The sequence below is a fragment of the Schistocerca serialis genome, chromosome 4, assembly GCF_023864345.2.
Source record: "Schistocerca serialis cubense isolate TAMUIC-IGC-003099 chromosome 4, iqSchSeri2.2, whole genome shotgun sequence".
NCBI lineage: Eukaryota > Metazoa > Arthropoda > Insecta > Orthoptera > Acrididae > Schistocerca > Schistocerca serialis.
The window spans coordinates 498,402,611-498,420,122 of NC_064641.1; the positions used below are offsets into that span (position 1 = coordinate 498,402,611).

The window sequence follows — 17,512 nt, forward strand, 5'->3', positions numbered from 1 at the left end:
TGACGCTATCTGAAACCCCAGATTTTGTGATGACTGAAAACACTATTATATACCTGACTAAAAATGGTGTGAAGATTTCAGGCGGCAGTTGTTTTCAGGATTATATGTATCTGAAGAGCTTTGTAGAAACTACGCGTGATACGGAAGAATTAAGTGCACACACCCCGTGGAAGAAAGGTGGATTTACTTTCTTAAGGAAACCGAAAATCCTGAACGCAAATACCAATTCCTAAAATTATGCGAGCATTTATTTTTTATTTCCGTGCACAACGTCACTGTGGAAAGAGTAATTTCGCTGATGACGGCCCACTGGATTGATGAAAAAAATCGACTGCACCTAGGGACTGTGGAATCAATCTTACAGTGCCAGTTTAAGTACAAGCTGATTTGCATGGAATTTTATAAATGCGTAAAATGGAAAAAAGACTTGCTGAAAAAGGTGAAAAAAATCTGGTGCACCAACTACTTACGTCGTAACAAATTTCATGTGATTGGGTTCTAAATAAAAAGTAATTATATTAAATAAACTTTTTACTTTATTTCAATACCCCATCCCAGAGTGTCCCGAAGAATTCCCAGCTAGATATGGCAACCCTATAGCATGGCTGCCAACTACTACGGATTGTCCTTAATTGTTAAGGCTTTATCACGAAGTTAATGGGAAGTTTTAAAAAATTACATAAATAAACATATTGCAGTTCCATTTTTAGAACAGTACGCAATCAACGTGTCTACGAATAATTTCGTCAGTACAGCTTACTAAAATTGCCTTTACACTAAGTTCGAAACGTGTTCTGCAGCATTGTACGCAACACTGTACGCGGGTGGTACTGGACTACAGAAGTTCGCAACATGTTGTCCACATCTTGGCAACACACAACCAGTGTTCCACAGCTGTGTCGGTACAGATGAACGGAACATTGTTCCTGACCTACTACCACGCACCCCTATTTTTGTTTTGCAGTAGTGTTTACGAAGCAAACCTTACGATTTTGTCACTCTTAGAGACAAAGGGATGCCTCTGGAACATTCGAAGTCATAGTTATAAAAATATTAAGCAGAAGCATGACTCCCTAATTTTTTTTTTAAATTGCTGCGTTGCTTCGTACCAGCATGTCGTAACAAGGTACATAAACAAAATTTTGTTAGTTTTTCAGATATTTAAATACTACAGAATTGTTAAGGCTTTCGTGGCCACTTGTTGACAAAGTGCCTATTGACTTCTGTTTCGGGTTCTTCGGCCGACGTTTGTCTAAAGATTTTACTGATGTTGCGCCATCACGAGTGGCTGGAATTGTCAAAGCTACACCCCCATTGTAACGGAGCCAAACACTCGGCGAAGACAAATCAGAAAGAAAAAAAAAGTCAGGTATGGCCTTTCTGCCGTACATTCCCAGAGTGACGGACAGAATCTGCCGTATATTCTGCAAATACGGCCTAAAGACGATTTTCAAACCGACAAAGAAGACCAAAGAACGTCTTAGATTGGCAAAGGACAGAAGGGACCCACTTGCAATGTCGGGAATATACCGCATACCGTGCACATGAGGAAAAGTTTATGTCGGAATAACTGGACGATCGGTTAACACTAGGATCAAAGAACATAAGAGACACTGCAGGTTGGGGCAGGTGGAGAAATCGGCCGTGGCAGAGCACGCGCTGTGTGAGACCGACCGCGTATTAAAATTCGCCGACACGGAAGTTCTGGCTGCAGAGAAGCACTATCACACCCGCTTGTTCAGAGAAGCTATAGAAATACAAAAACACGAGAATAGCTTCAACAAGAAAGAAGATAACCTTAAGGTAAACGGATCCTGGCTTCCCGAGCTGCAGCGAACGACCGTCGCAGGTAGCAAGAGGAGAACCGCATCGGAAATGACAGCGGAGAAGCCCTCGGAAGTTGGCGCACGCCAGGTACATGTTGTCTGCGGCTTCGATCTCGGCTCCTGTGCATCACCAGCAATGGAAGGTGAAGCTTTGACAATGCCAGCCACTCGTGCTGGCGAAACATCAGTAAAATTATCAGACAAACGTAGGCCTAAGAACCCGAAACAGAAGTATTTAAATGCTGTCTTAAAAATCAAATTTATATTTGTACAAGTAGTAAAAAGTATTTTCTCTGTTTTATAGAAGATAACAAAAACCCCGCTGATTATGCTGAAACTTCAGAGAAATACGTCTGAGGAATAAAAATAAAAACCGTGATTTTCCTCAAGACGGACCCTCTCCAACAATAAATCCATTTGGATTAATTTTAATATGAAAATAAAAATAAATATTTGATCAGTTGAATATATCGCCTTTATTCAGGGCTGGAAAATTTTTGAAATATAGTGCTTAAAGACTTAAATCAGGTTTCTGATTTTTAAAATTTTGCGGGGGCAGAACCTGTTTCATATTTACCACGTGATTACTCTATGCTATAGTAGGCGAAATGGTATAGTAATCGAAAGAAGATCCCTGACAGCTGGTAGCACTGCCGCCTGCTTTGAACTGCGAAGGGCAAACGGCTGCAAGCGAAAACAGTAGTCTCGTCTGTCAGATGCGACAAAACTGAGACGTTGTCATGGAGACGTACACAAAATCGCGTCACGTGATTGCTTTGCGGCAGGCACGCGAAGCAGCTGCTCAAGCCATCTGCAACTGTCAGTGATGAAGTTTCGCCAACTCTACTGTAGCACAAGAATTCAAGACGTTGTTCTCACGGGACGGTATCGACAAACATAAAGGTAATTTCTGGAGTACAAGTAAATGATCTAGTGGATAACGTCGTAAGTTGCAAGAGGATGTTCGCGGAAGCTTTTGTTGTATTTAATAAGCTTACGGAGGAAGAGCATGGTGAAATGCAGGAAGTGTTTTACAAAACCTATTTTCGATTGATTCTTGTGTATTGTTGCCACTTTGAGGCCTTATGAGGTTGGATTAATAGAGCGTTACGGAAACGCTCAACTAACTTCATTGGCTGACGATACAATAGAGGCTCTGTGCATCGCGTGGCGGTTTACTGTTGCTATTCGGAGAACGTGCGTTCCGAAAAGAGTAAAGAAACGCAATGCACTGTTCCTTCGGACATGCTGCTATGTCGTATTTATTCGCTAACACCCGGCCCTCGACTCTCAGTAATGAAGTCCTTCCTGTAAGGGAGTATACGTAATGTACGAGTGCAGTTTGTGATACACGGACGACGGCATACGGAGTTTGGGTCTGGCCGTGATTCGTGCACGGATAGCCGAATCGGTTAAGGCGAGCGCTCGTGTAAAGCGGGAAATCCGTGTTTGAGTCCCGGTCCGGCACAATTCTCCATTGTCATTCCAATATACGGCAGACAGTGGTTCATCTACATCTACGTGATTACTCTGCTATTCACAATAAAGTGCCTGGCAGAGGGTTCAATGAACCACCTTCAAGCTGTCTCTCCACCGTTCCACTCTCGAACGGCACGCGGGAAAAACGAGCACTTAAATTTTTCTGTGCGAGCCCTGATTTCTCTTATTTTATCGTGATGATCATTTCTTTCTATGTAGGTGGGTGGCAACAGAATGTTTTCACAATCGGAGGAGAAAACTGGCGATTGAAATTTCATGAGAAGATCCTGTCGCAACGAAAGACGCCTTTGTTTCAATGATTGCCACTCCATTTCACGTATCGTGTCTGTGACGTTATCTTCCCTATTTCGCAATAATAGAAAACGAGCTGCCCTTCTTTGTACTTTTTCGATGTCATCCGGCAGTCCCAGCTGATGCGGTCCCACACCTCGCAGAAATACTCCAGTACAGGGCGGACAAGCGTGGTGTAAGCAGTCTCTTTAGTAGACCTGTTGCACATATTAAGTGTTCTGCCAATGAATGGAAGTCTTTAGTTTGCTCTACCCACAATATTATCTATGTGATCGTTCCAATATATGTTATTTGTAATTGTAATCCCTAAGTATTTAGCTGAATTTACAGCCTTCACATTTGTGTGACTTATGGCGTAATCGAAATTTAGCTGATTTCTTGTAGTACTTATGTGAATAACTTCACACTTTCCTTTATTCAGGGTCAATTGCCACTTTTCACATCATACAGATATCTTATCTAAATCATTTTGCAAGTCGTTTTGATCATCTAATGACTTTATAAGACGGTAAATGACAGCATCATCTGCAAACAATCTAAGACGGCTACTCAGATTGTCTCCTGTGTAGTTACTATAGATCAGGAGCAATAGAGGGCTTATAACACTTCCTTGGGGAACGCCGGATATTACTTCTGTTTTACTCGATGATTTTCCGTCTATTACTACGAACTGTGACCTTTCTGACAGGAAATCACGAATCCAGTCGCACAACTGAGGTGATACTCTGTAGTTTGGTTAGAAGAAGCTTGTGATGGACGGTGTCGAAAGCCTTCTGGAAATCTAAAAATATGGAATCAATTTGAGATCTCCTGTCGATAGCACTTATTACTTCATGAGTATAAAGAGCTAGTTGTGTTTCACAAGAACGATATTTTCTGAATCCGTGCTGACTATGTGTTTTCTTCTAGGTACTTCATATCTTCGAATACAGTATATGTTCCAAAACCCTACAGCAAATCGAAGTTAGTGATATAGGCCTGTAATTCAACGGATTACTCCTACTTCCGTTTCTGGATATTGGTGTGATTTGAGCAATTTTCCAGTCTTTAAGTACGGATCTTTCTGTGAGCGAGTGGTTGTATATAACTGCTAAATATGGAGCTAATTTATCAGCATCCTGTGAGAGGAATCTGACTGGTATACAATCTGGACCGGAGGCCTTGCCTTTATGAAGTGATTTAAACTGCTTTGCTACACTGAGGACATCTACTTCTATGTTTCTCATCTCCCGCAACTGCGAATACATTTCGTGTGTTCCGAGTAGAGCCAGGCAACACGTTACTTCCTACGAAACGATCGCGACGAGAAAATCAGAGAAATAAGAACCCATAAGGAGATTTATCGACAGGCTTTCTCCTCACCCACAATTCCCCACTGAGACAGCGAAATAGGGGTAGAAGGTAGTGAGACGAGAAGCACTTCCCACCATACGCCGTAAAGTGGGTTGCGGGCTGTAGATGTATACGTTACGTGTGGACTGTAGTCGGTGGCAGGGGGAGGAGGGCCCCACGCGTGGTGCAGCAGGCTCGCTAGGCGTGAGCGGTGCAGCGCTGCGGCGCGCCGAGCCAAGGCAGGAAAGGTCACTTAGCGGCAATTAGCACGCCGCACGCCTCAATTACCGGCCGTCGGCAGCCGCGGCGGCGGCGGAGGCAGCGGGACCCCCGCGCCTTCCTGCCCCACTGGCCCTTTTATAAGGGCACTCGAGCACCTGCCGCCGCATTCGTCCCGTAGCGATACAGCCCAACCGTGTGACCCTCCTGGCCTCTCCCTATCGCTAGCCTACTGAACTCACCGCCTCTTCGCTGATCTTAATGTTTCAGGAAGAAACAAACTTATATTAAAAGACTCTAACCGTCGACCATTCTGACAGAATAATATCTGTTTGAAATGACACTGTGTAGTGATATGTGCCGACGGAAATGGCGTTGTACAGCGTGCCCGATTTATTTGGGCCTCCCCAAGCTACTTTTTCTCCAGGAGGAAGATAAGATTTCGCGCGCCTATCTCCGTCGGAGGTTCGTGTCGTCCACCGGCATGAGTGTGTGTGTGTGTTGTCCTTAGCGTAAGTTACGAGGTGCATTCAAGTTCTAAGGCCTCCGATTTTTTTTCTCCGGACTGGAAAGAGATAGAAACATACACATTCTTTTAAAATGAGGCCGCGTTCATTGTCAATACGTCCCAGAGATTGCAGCACCGTACGGCAGATGGAATTTTACCGCCAGCGGCGAGAATGAGAACTGTTTTAAATACTTAAAATGGCAACGTTTTCCTTACTTGAACAGCGTGCAATCATTCGTTTTCTGAATTTGCATGGTGTGAAACCAATTGAAATTCATCGACAGTTGAAGGAGACATGTGGTGATGGAGTTATGGATGTGTCGAAAGTGCGTTCGTTCGTGCGACAGTTTAATGAAGGCAGAACATCGTGTGACAACAAACCGAAACAACCTCGGGCTCGCACAAGCCGGTCTGACGACATGATCGAGAAAGTGGAGAGAATTGTTTTGGGGGATCGCCGAATGACTGTTGAACAGATCGCCTCCAGAGTTGGCATTTCTGTGGGTTCTGTGCACACAATCCTGCATGACGACCTGAAAATGCGAAAAGTGTCATCCAGGTGGGTGCCACGAATGCTGACGGACGACCACATGGCTGCCCGTGTGGCATGTTGCCAAGCAATGTTGACGCACAACGTCAGCATGAATGGGACTTTCTTTTCGTCGGTTGTGACAATGGATGAGACGTGGATGCCATTTTTCAATCCAGAAACAAAGCGCCAGTCAGCTCAATGGAAGCACACAGATTCACCGCCACCAAAAAAATTTCGGGTAACCGCCAGTGCTGAAAAAATGATGGTGTCCATGTTCTGGGACAGCGAGGGCGTAATCCTTACCCATTGCGTTCCAAAGGGCACTACGGTAACGGGTGCATCCTACGAAAATGTTTTGAAGAACAAATTCCTTCCTGCACTGCAATAAAAACGTCCGGGAAGGGCTGCGCGTGTGGTGTTTCACCAAGACAACGCACCCGCACATCGAGCTAACGTTACGCAACAGTTTCTTCGTGATAACAACTTTGAAGTGATTCCTCATGCTCCCTACTCACCTGACCTGGCTCCTAGTGACTTTTGGCTTTTTCCAACAATGAAAGACACTCTCCGTGGCCGCACATTCACCAGCCGTGCTGCTATTGCCTCAGCGATTTTCCAGTGGTCAAAACAGACTCTTAAAGAAGCCTTCGCCGCTACCATGGAATAATGGCATCAGCGTTGTGAAAAATGTGTACGTCTGCAGGGCGATTACGTCGAGAAGTAACGCCAGTTTCATCGATTTCGGGTGAGTAGTTAATTAGAAAAAAAATCGGAGGCGTTAGAACTTGAATGCACCTCGTACTGTAAGTTAGATTCAGAAGTGTGTGAGCCTAGGGACCGATGACCTCAGCAGTTTGGTACCGTAGAAACTTACTACTACCACCACCACCAGTACCAGGGAACATTAACCAGTATTATTGCTTTTATTAACTTTGTTACAAACATATGAACAACGCTACGTGTTTTCTTAAATAGTACTATACCTATTTTATTCTGTAATACACTTTCTCTCCTCTAGACCTGTTCATAAACATGTGACTTTGTACTGTTTGCGAAAACATGACGTTATTAAATAATGTACACAAAACAGACTGTGATTCTACTATTCTAGGACACTGTGCTAGTATCTGGGGTACTGTTAACTCGTCTAGTTGTTGGAATTGACACTAAACAAATACTTTACTTTCCGTGTCTGGACCTAGACTTCAAACTTCCAAAAATCAGCAGCCAATATGGCCTTGTCATTTGCCTCCCGTAAGTCATTCATTGTGCAGGGCTGGTCTAAATATGGACAGATAAGCAGGTGTTGAGGATCCTGGACAGAGCCACACAGACAGAGAGTGTTCTCATTCTCTTTGAGGAAACCCCATTACTGCAGGTTTGTCTTGCACTTTGGCACTTCTACCCTCATATGGTTTAGGGTTCTCCAGACTGTGTATGGTAGATCTCCACCAGGCGCCAGTTCTTCTTTTACATCTTTATGGGGGTTTCTCAGGTCGATTTCCCACCTTTTCAAACGATTCTCTGCAGCCGACCCTTCCAGGACTCGGGTACGTGACAGGAAACTCTTCCTCGAACAAAGCCGTCAGTCAGCAGGCTGGTGTCCATATAAAGGGTGACACATGTCCTTTTATAGCTTGGTTTTTTCGGCTTCGGCAGCGATGTCACATCGTATTTTGGGCGGTGCGATCCCCATGATTAAGTACTTCTTGTGCATTGGGGTTGGCCTCAAGCATCCGGTAACAATCCGTGCCATTTCATTCACCGCGACATCAACTTTTCTCGCGTGTGTTGATGCAGACCATACTGGAGCAGCGTATTCCGCGGCTGACACACTGAGCGCAAGGGCTGAAGTTCTCAGGACTTTTGGGTTTGCACCCCAGGATCCGCTGGTTAGTTTCCTGATGATGTTGTTTCTAGTTGAGACTTTTTCCCTTGTGGCATTACAATGATGTTTATAGGTCAGTGTGCGATCCAACGTGACACCAAGATATTTGGGCGTTTTACAATGCTCGAGACGTTCACCTCTCCATATAACATTTAATTCACTAAAAAATGGAAACACAAGAAAAATGCACGCTGTTCATTCAGTCAACAGTCTTCAGTTGAAGTTTTGTGTGAGCAGGGTGCAAACCGACGAAGAGGAAGTGAAAATGCTACTCATCTATGGAGAATGAAAGTTCAAATTGAAACATCCTGTTACCTGAAGCGTTAGGACAAGACGACACAACTTTCGTCGGGAAAGTGGGTTCTTGTGACGATATCGCACTCTGTAGAAGTCCTCTGCTTGGGAGGCATTATTCCCACATTCAATCACAACAAAAGAAAAATAATTGCAATGATTTTTTTAACCAATGAGTGAATTTACTGTACACATCCTGTCGTTTAAAACTACTGCGGTACTGCAGTACATGTACCGGTACTGTAAATAAGGAAACATTGCTGCAGTTACATTAACAGTGTAAGTGTAGACCAGATGTGTCTAGAATTCAAAGAAAAGGTAGAAATTGAGAGATCTATAAGAATAAATTAACAGATGACAGAGCTGATCCGCCATGGTACGCAAAACAAGTAAGAACACTGTTATAGAAACAACGAAAAAAGCAGGCAAAATTTAAGTAAACTCAAAACCAAGATCGGCGATCTTTTACAGGTGCTTGAAATTTAGCGCGGACTTCAATGCGAGATGCTTATAACAGTTTCCACAACGAAACGTTGTCTCGAAACCTGGCAGAAAATCCAAAAGGATTCTGGTCGTATGTGAAGTATGTTAGCGGCAAGAAACAATCAATGCCGCCTCTGCGCGATAGCAATGGAGATACTATCGAAGATAGTACTACCAAAGCAGAGTTACCAAACATAGCCTTCCGAAATGCCTTCACGAAAGAAGACGAAGTAAATATTCCAGAATTCGAATCGAGAACAGCTGCCAACATGAGTAACGTAGAAGTAAATATCCTCGGAGTAGTGAAGCAACTTATAATAAAAGCAAGTCTTCTGGTCCAGACTGTATACCAATTAGGTTCCTTTCGGAGTATGCTGATACGTTAGCTCCATACTTAACAATCATATACAACCGTTGGCTCGACGAAAGATCCGCACCCAAAGACTGGAAAGTTGCATAGGTCACACCAATATTCAACAAAGGTAGTAGGAGTAATCCAATAAATTACAGGCCCATATTGTTAACGTCGATATGCAGCAGGATTTTAGAACATATATTGTGTTCGAACATTATGAATTACAGCGAAGGAAACGGAATATTGACATACAGTCAACATGGGTTTAGAAAACATCATTCCTGTGAAACACAACTAGCTCTTTATTCACATCAAGTGCTGAGTGCTATTGACAAGGGATTTCAGATCGATTCCGTATTCCTGGTTTTCCGGAAGGCTTTTGACACTGTAACACACAAGCGGCTTGTAGGCAAATTGCCTGCATATGGAATATCGTCTCAGTTATGAGATTGGATTCGTGATTTCCTGTCAGAGAGGTCACAGTTCACAGTAATTGACGTAAAGTCATAGAGTAAAACAGAAGTGATTTCTGGCGTTCCCCAAGGTAGTGTTATAGGCCCTTTGCTGTTCCTTATTTACGTCAACGATCTGGAAGACAATCTGAGCAGCCGTCTTCAGTTGTTTGCAGATGACGCTGTCGTTTATCGGCTAGTAAAGTCATAAGAAGGTCAAAAAAATTGCCAAACGATTTAGAAAAGATATCTGTATGGTGCGAAAATTGGGAATTGGCTGTGAATATCGAAAAGTGTGAGGTCATCCACCTGAGTGCTAAAAGGAATCCGTTAAACTTCAGTTACACGATAAATCAGACAAATCTACAGGGCGTAAATTCGACTAAATACCTATGAATTACAATTACGAACCACTTGAGATGGAAGTAACACACAGAAGATGTCATGGAGAAGGCGAAGACTGTGTTTTATTGGCAGAACACGTAGAAGACGCAAAAGATCTACCAAAGAGACTGCCAACACTACGCTTGTCCGTCCTCTTTTAAAATACTGCTGCGCGGTGTGGGATCCTTACCAAATAGTATCAACGGAGTACAGCGAGAAAGTTCAATGAGGGGCAGCACGTTTTGTAGTATCGAGAAATAGGGGAGATACAGGATTTGGGGTGGACACCATTAAAACGAAGATTGTTCTCGTTGCGGTGGGATCTTCTCACGAAATTTCAATCACAAACTTTCTCCTCCGAATGGGAAAATATTTTGTTCTCGCTAACCTACATAGGGAGAAACGATCGTCATAATAAAATAAGGGAAGTTACAGCTCGCGCGGAAAGATAGAAGTATTCCTTTTTTGCGCGCTGTGTTCAAGAGTGGAATAACAGAGAAATACTGTGTAGATGGTTGGATGAACCCTTTGCCAGGCACTTCGGCCTGATTTGCAGAGTAACCATGTAGGTGTAGATGCTAACTTATATTCACCGTAGATGAGTGGAATTTCTACCTCCTCTTCGCTAGTATACATTGCACTTACACAAACCTTCAAAAAAGACGGTTAACTGAGTAACCGTTGTGTATTTTCCCTTTGTTTCCATTTGTTTACCAACAAACTCTGCGAGTGGACGAGTTGTGTTACCCCAAGCACCAGTACTGTGTGCTAGAACAGCAGTGTCATTCACTTTCGTGTTATGTTTTTAATAACGTCATTTTTACGTGAATGAGACATTGTGATAGTTTTTTTGACCAGACCTTGAGAAGAGGAAGTGGTTTACCGAATTAAAAGTATAGGGCGCTATTTAAGCAAGACGTACTGCTGTCCATAACTTCGGGATGAATAAAGTTACAACAAAAGCGATCATCCTGGTTAATGTTCTCTGATAGGTAACAATATTTGCTTGATATATTTTTTATTTTGATTCTGGAGAAGAAGATATTTAGGGTGGTCAAGTTAAATGGTATACCCTGCATATACAATACTAATTACGTTCTCACTATTGACTGATTAGGTAGGAAACAAGGGTGTGTAATCACTGTGACATAAGTAATCTTCCTGTAGTTTTATGATTGGTTGCTTCTTCCACCGTGGCACGAGAAATACTGTAATTATCAAGCTGAGGAGGCAACAGCGCAACACAGAGCGAATGGGTGCTACTCTACTATTCAAACTAAGGCAGTTCTGGCAGAATTGGAAATTTTAGGTCTCGTGGCTGCGCTGTTGCAATACTATGACTAATTTGTACGTATCACAAAGGTGGATGTATGTACACGGTGGTCCAACACCGTTAACGTTTGAAAATTCCACACATTACGTAGTAGAGAGGTAAAAACTGACGCATGCTTGAAATGACAAGGCGACTGTTGGAACCAGAGAAGAGCACAAAACGACTAACAGATGGCACTTCATATGAAGGAAAAGGAATAATTAGCATAAAAGCTGATTTTTAGCAAAGATGATGTTACAAAATTGTTAAGGCTTTCGTGGCCACTTTGACAATGCCAGTGCTGGCGAAACGTCAGTAAAATCATTAGATGAAGTCGGCCGAAGAACCCGAGACAGAAGCCAATAGGCAGTTTGTCAAAGACGATATTCTTTATAACAAATGCTCAACATGTCGATCGTCATTCAGCAACGATACATGTAGTCGAGGGACAATGTTGTGAACAGCATGTTTTTTAGCATCCATAATGAAGTCGGACGAACGCCGTAGACTTGCGACTTCAGGGAACCCCCCAATCAATAATCACACAGTTTGGCTTCGGGGGACCTGGGAGGCCAAGCATCATGGAAGTGGTGGTTCAGCGTGCGATCTTCACCAATCTACGTGCGCAAGAGTTCTTTCACACTGGCACCAAACTGGGGTGCAGTGCCATCCTGCACAATAATCGTACCCTCCAACAGGTGTCTGTCAGCCACGTTAGGAATGAGGCGATTCTGTAACGTATCGGCGTACCTCGCATCCTCATGCTTGAAATGACAAGACGACTATTAAAACCAAGAAAGAGCACAAAATGACCAACAGATGGCGCTTTATATGATGCAAAAGGAATAATTAGAATAACTACGTGTTGCTGTCCAGCGCCATCTGTTGGTCAGTTTTTTCACGTGTCATTTCAGGCGTATCTGTCAAGTTTTATTTCTTTATCTACATTATTCCGTGAATTAGTGCATTTGCAAATGTTAATGGACTTTTCGCTCACCCTGTGTGTATGCGTGTGTGTTCCATATCTCGATCTAAACCAGTGGATCGATTTCAATCGAACTTGGTACACATATCACTTACTCTCTGCCGAGAACAACGGTGGGGATAAGAACCACCTACCTCTCAGTGGAGTTAGCGTGGGTGTGAAAAAGTGGTGCATCTCATGACGTACAAACATCCAAACTTTATTCATCCAGTATTTGAAAACGAGAGAATTAGTGATTTGCACCCAACTTTACACATAGTTTCAAACCCTTACGAGACCTTTTGTCTCTGGCACTCCCCCCACCCTTTTCACACACACACACACACACACACACACACACACACACACAGACACAGAATTGTGAAACAAAAGAAGTTTAGCGCTCACTACATTTTCGCTGTTCATGCAGCACAACTGACACATCAGACATGACCTTTCAATTTATTACTTCGTCACTACTAATTCTATTTGCTATTCATTTTGCGGACAGTATTTAAATATACCATTCAATGTACTTGCAAAAATATGTCATTTTATGACACATATTTTAGGACGGAGCCAACGAGATACACGTACGGGCCCTGTGACGTGAGTCACAGCACGTGACACCTCGTACAGGTTTTACGAGTTACAGCAGCTCTCGATAACACATAATAACGTTAAGGACTTCTACGGGTATCTTTTCCGTTGAGATACTGATTTCCCACCTGGTCTCGGACGTAGCCGAGCGTTGGCGATGTACGTCGCGCAAGGCAACTAGACTGACGTCACAACTTCTTTACGGGGGCCGCATTTCCCGGTTCCCTGTTCTGGAGTTAAAAGTCATAAACGCTGCGGTGCGTGAAAAACTGCCGCACCATTCATAAAGTTTTAATTTACTACTTCTTTACTACTAACTCTATTCGCAACACATTTTAGAAACAGTTACCACATATACCAGTACTACTGGATGCACCGACAGAATTATGTTATTGCACTATACATAATTCAGGAGATAAGTCGTCATAAACATAGAGCTGCATGAACACGAAATTGCAGGACGAAATTCGCTAGTGATACAGATGAAATCTATGTAAAAAAATGTGTGAAACATGTAAAATATATGCGAAATATATGTGACACGTGTGTATGAAGACGAAGCCACGGGTAAAAATCTGCTCCTGAACTCCTGGACCGATTTCAACCAAAATTGGTACGCACATTTCTTACTAACTGCAAAGAAATGCCGGCCGTTGTGGACGAGCTGTTCTAGGCGCTTCAGTCCGGAACCGCGCTGCTGCTACGGTCGCAGGTTCGAGTCATGCCTCGGGCATGGATGTGTGTGATGTCCTTAGGTTAGTTAGGTTTAAGTAGTTCTAAGTCTAGGGGACTGATGACCTCAGATGTTAAGTCCCATAGTGCTTATAGCCAATTGAACCATTTTTGCAAAGAAATACTGTGGGGATAAGATCCTGCAATCTCCTATTGGGGTGGTGGTGACAAGTTGTACTTCAAATATGCGGAAGTAAGAAGCTGACAGTTTGCTCCTAGAAGAAACGAAACGGAAGAGCAGCGTATTGTGTAGCGTTGTTGTTGTTGTTGTTGTTGTGGTCTTCAGTCTGGTTTGATGCAGCTATCCATGCTACTTGGTCCCGCGCAAGCCTCTCCATTTCCAAATAACTACTACAACCTACTGTACTTCCTTAAGGAATCTGGTTACTGTATACGTCTCTTGGTCTCACGTCTACGATTCTTAACCCCCACACTTCCCTCCAATACTAAATTCGTGATCCCTTGATGTCTCAGATTGTGTCCTGTCAACCGATCCCTTCTTCTAGTCCGGCTGCGCCAAAAAAAAATTTTTCTCATTAATTCTATTTAGTTCCTCCTCATTAGTTACGTGATCTACCTGTCTAATCTTCAGCATTCTACTGTAGCACAACATTTCAAAAGCTTCTGTTCTGTTTTCGTCTAAACTTTTTAACGTCTACGTTTCCTTTCCATGCATGGCTCATGACAAAAGACTGGTTAATGCAACGAAAATCCTATCCTTATATTAAGTTACTCTATGGGTTGAAGCTATTGGTATTATTATTTTACCCTCTACAGATTTTAACCTCCTGTCTTTGTAGCACTACTGTTTTAAAAGCAAGGATGCAATCATGAGAAACCCCTAAACCCTCACGAATGACCGAAAGCAACATTGCGATTTCTTGCTAGCTGAATGGGTTACGAAAGCTCCAATAAGCATATACGAGGTGTAGTTATCAAGTTTTAATTACCCCCTTAAAAGAAGTTTCATAATTGATTGTTGTTTCTTTGCAGGTACGTGTCTGCGGTCCTGCACCGGTACAACATCGTACCTCGTACTTTGGACACATCAAGCCGCCATCTTTACGACGTACTAAGTTCTTCATTGTGTGAGTAGCTCCCTGCCTCCCTTAGTTGAGGACTACGCCTCTCCTTTTTGACGATGACTTTTTGATTTATTAATAACATTTATCTCTGCCTCGTGATGACTGGGTGTTGTGTGATGTCCTTAGGTTAGTTAGGTTTAAGTAGTTCTAAGTTCTAGGGGACTGATGACTATAGATGTTAAGTCCCATAGTGCTCAGAGCCAGCCAATAACATTTAATAACCGGTGGATGAAGTTCAGAAAGATGCGATTACTATTTTATTTATTCCTTTGTCGATAGCAGTCACGGAATCAGAATAATTGAACCAGGACACGAGATTCTAATAACACCCGGCGTTCAGAAATGATTCATTCCAGGACGACATTGCCTACACTAGCGCTGATGTTAAATATTCTTCGCGCACGCGGCCGAAGACGCATTGCGGCATCTCTTCCACACCTCTTAACGACTCCGGCCGACTCCTACTCCCGCCCTGCATTGCTCGTGCAAAAACGAGCCACCGACTTTGATTGTCGTGACCAGAGAGGCTTAACTACGCGAGGCCATAGGTATTTATTCTCCTGACGATCAAACTGCAGCAACGGTGATCTCACAATTGCACACTTTCTTCAAGTCGTCTTCTTTATTTTTGCCTTTATCCTGTACCTACACGGAGTCAGCATGTTAATTATGGCATGTGGCACTTAGGATGCCTTTCCGTTGCCACCCCTTTATCCCCTGCTATGGATCTACATCTACATGGATACTCTGCAAATCACATTTAAGTGCCTGGCAGAGGCTTCATCGAACCACCTTCACAATTCTCTATTATTCCAATCTCGTATAGCGCGTGGAAAGAACGAACACTTATATCTTTCCGTATGAGCTCTGATTTCCCTTATTTTATCGTGATGATCGTTTCTCCATATGTAGGTCGGTGTCAACAAAATATTTTCGCATTCTGAGGAGAAAGCCGGCCGGAGTGGCCGTGCGGTTCTAGGCGCTACAGTCTGGAACCGAGCGACCGCTACAGTCGCAGGTTCGAATTCTGCCTCGGCCATGGATGTGTGTGATGTCCTTAGGTTAGTTAGGTTTAATTAGTTGTAAGTTCTAGGCGACTGATGACCTCAGAAGTTAAGTCGCATAGTGCTCAGAGCCATTTGAGGAGAAAGTTGGTGACTGGAATTTCGTGAGAAGATACCGTCGCAACGAAAAACGCCTTTCTTTTAAAGACGTCCAGCCCAAATACTGTATCATTTCTGTGACATTCTCTCCCACATTTCGCGATAATACAAAATGTGCTACCCTTCTTTGAACTTTTTCGATGTACTCCGTCAGTCCTATCTGGTAAGGAACGCACATCGCGCAGCAGTATTCTAAAAGAGGACGGACAACCGTAGTGTAGGCAGTCTCTTTAGTAGATCTGTTACATTTTCTAAGTGTCCTGCCAATAAAACGCAGCCTTTGGTTAGCCCTCCCCACAACATTTTCTGTGTGTTCCTTCCAATTTAAGTTGTTCGTAATAGTGTGCGAACGTTTTCTAAATGCCTGAGAATCGTGTAACTGAGGCGATACGTGGGTACCAGCCCGGTATTAACCTAGTCGGATGTGAGAAACCGCCTAAAAGTAACAAATCGACCCTGGTCATTAATCTGGCGGGCGGATTCGATCAAGGGCCGGAGCACCTGCCCGAATCCCGGAAGCAGCGTGCTAACACCCACGCCTATAATTTTTTTCCCAAAAATTCCATTCCTTCTTCGGCTCCTTTTCAGGCTATATACTTCAACTTCTCTTTTTTCTTTTTCATTATTTAGTCTCTAGTCTGGAAAAAAAATCTCTCCGTTTCCAAAATGGAATAAAATCCAGGCGAGCGTTCACTTTCATCGTGTAAAGTGGCGTAATTGAGTGGGTAACCGATTTTTAAAGTTTGTTGGCTTTGAAGGTGTTTAAGAGATGGCCACACTCCTGTCGTATTACCCTGTTACCATTCTGTTAACCTCGCTTACTTGCTACCAAGGTTTTGGTTGGCAGGTTCATTAGTACAATACTAGAGAAATGCGATCCGCATACAAAAGTGATTGCTTTCAAAACACTCGTGCCACCTATCCGAGGCTATCGCTCAGATGTGTGGGAACGATACGAAATAGGGCTACCAGGAGATATTGAGTGTATACAGAGAAGGGCAGCATCAGTGGTTTCAGATTACATGAACACTTGCCACTGTAAACATTATTTGTTCTGATAATAAATATTTCATCATCAGCAGCAATGTGTGATCTTTCTGTTTTTCTGTGAACTGCAACGTGTTACCAGAAATGCTCTTTAAATTAGTGTATGTTCGGTATGTATTGCCAAAACCCAGATTATAATCCATCTGCGACACACAAACACACACACACACACACACACACACACACACACACACACACACACAGAGAGAGAGAGAGAGATAGAGAGAGAGAGATTTGTTGGACCTGTGCATAAGTGTTGCGAAGATTCTGAAGAAACTGAACTGTCAGACGCTTGAAGATAGAGGTCAGCTTTCCAGAAAAAGATTACTACCATTTTCAAATAATGATACTAGGAATATACTACAACCCCACTAGTATCACTCCCGTAGGGATCGCGAGCACAAGATTAATTACAGCACACTCGGAGACGTTTAAACCATCATTCCTTCCACTCACCATACCGGAATAGAACGGGAAGTAGCAATGGTATGTACCCCTTGCCATGCATTTCACAGTGATGTGGAGAATATAATGTAGGCTACATA

General features: G+C 43.2%; 1 protein-coding gene across 2 annotated transcripts in view; it reads left to right on the forward strand.

The window, feature by feature from the left end:
• LOC126475218 (CYFIP-related Rac1 interactor B) overlaps positions 1-17,512 on the forward strand; it is a 411,164-nt gene that overhangs the window by 271,602 nt on the left and 122,050 nt on the right. The window contains exon 3 of one of the 2 annotated variants that reach the window (XM_050102880.1): positions 14,666-14,760. The exons of the other annotated variant lie outside the window; for it this stretch is intronic. The gene's annotated coding sequence lies outside the window, so the exon portion shown is untranslated. The remainder of the gene's footprint in view (positions 1-14,665; positions 14,761-17,512) is intronic. 2 annotated transcript variants of the gene reach the window in all.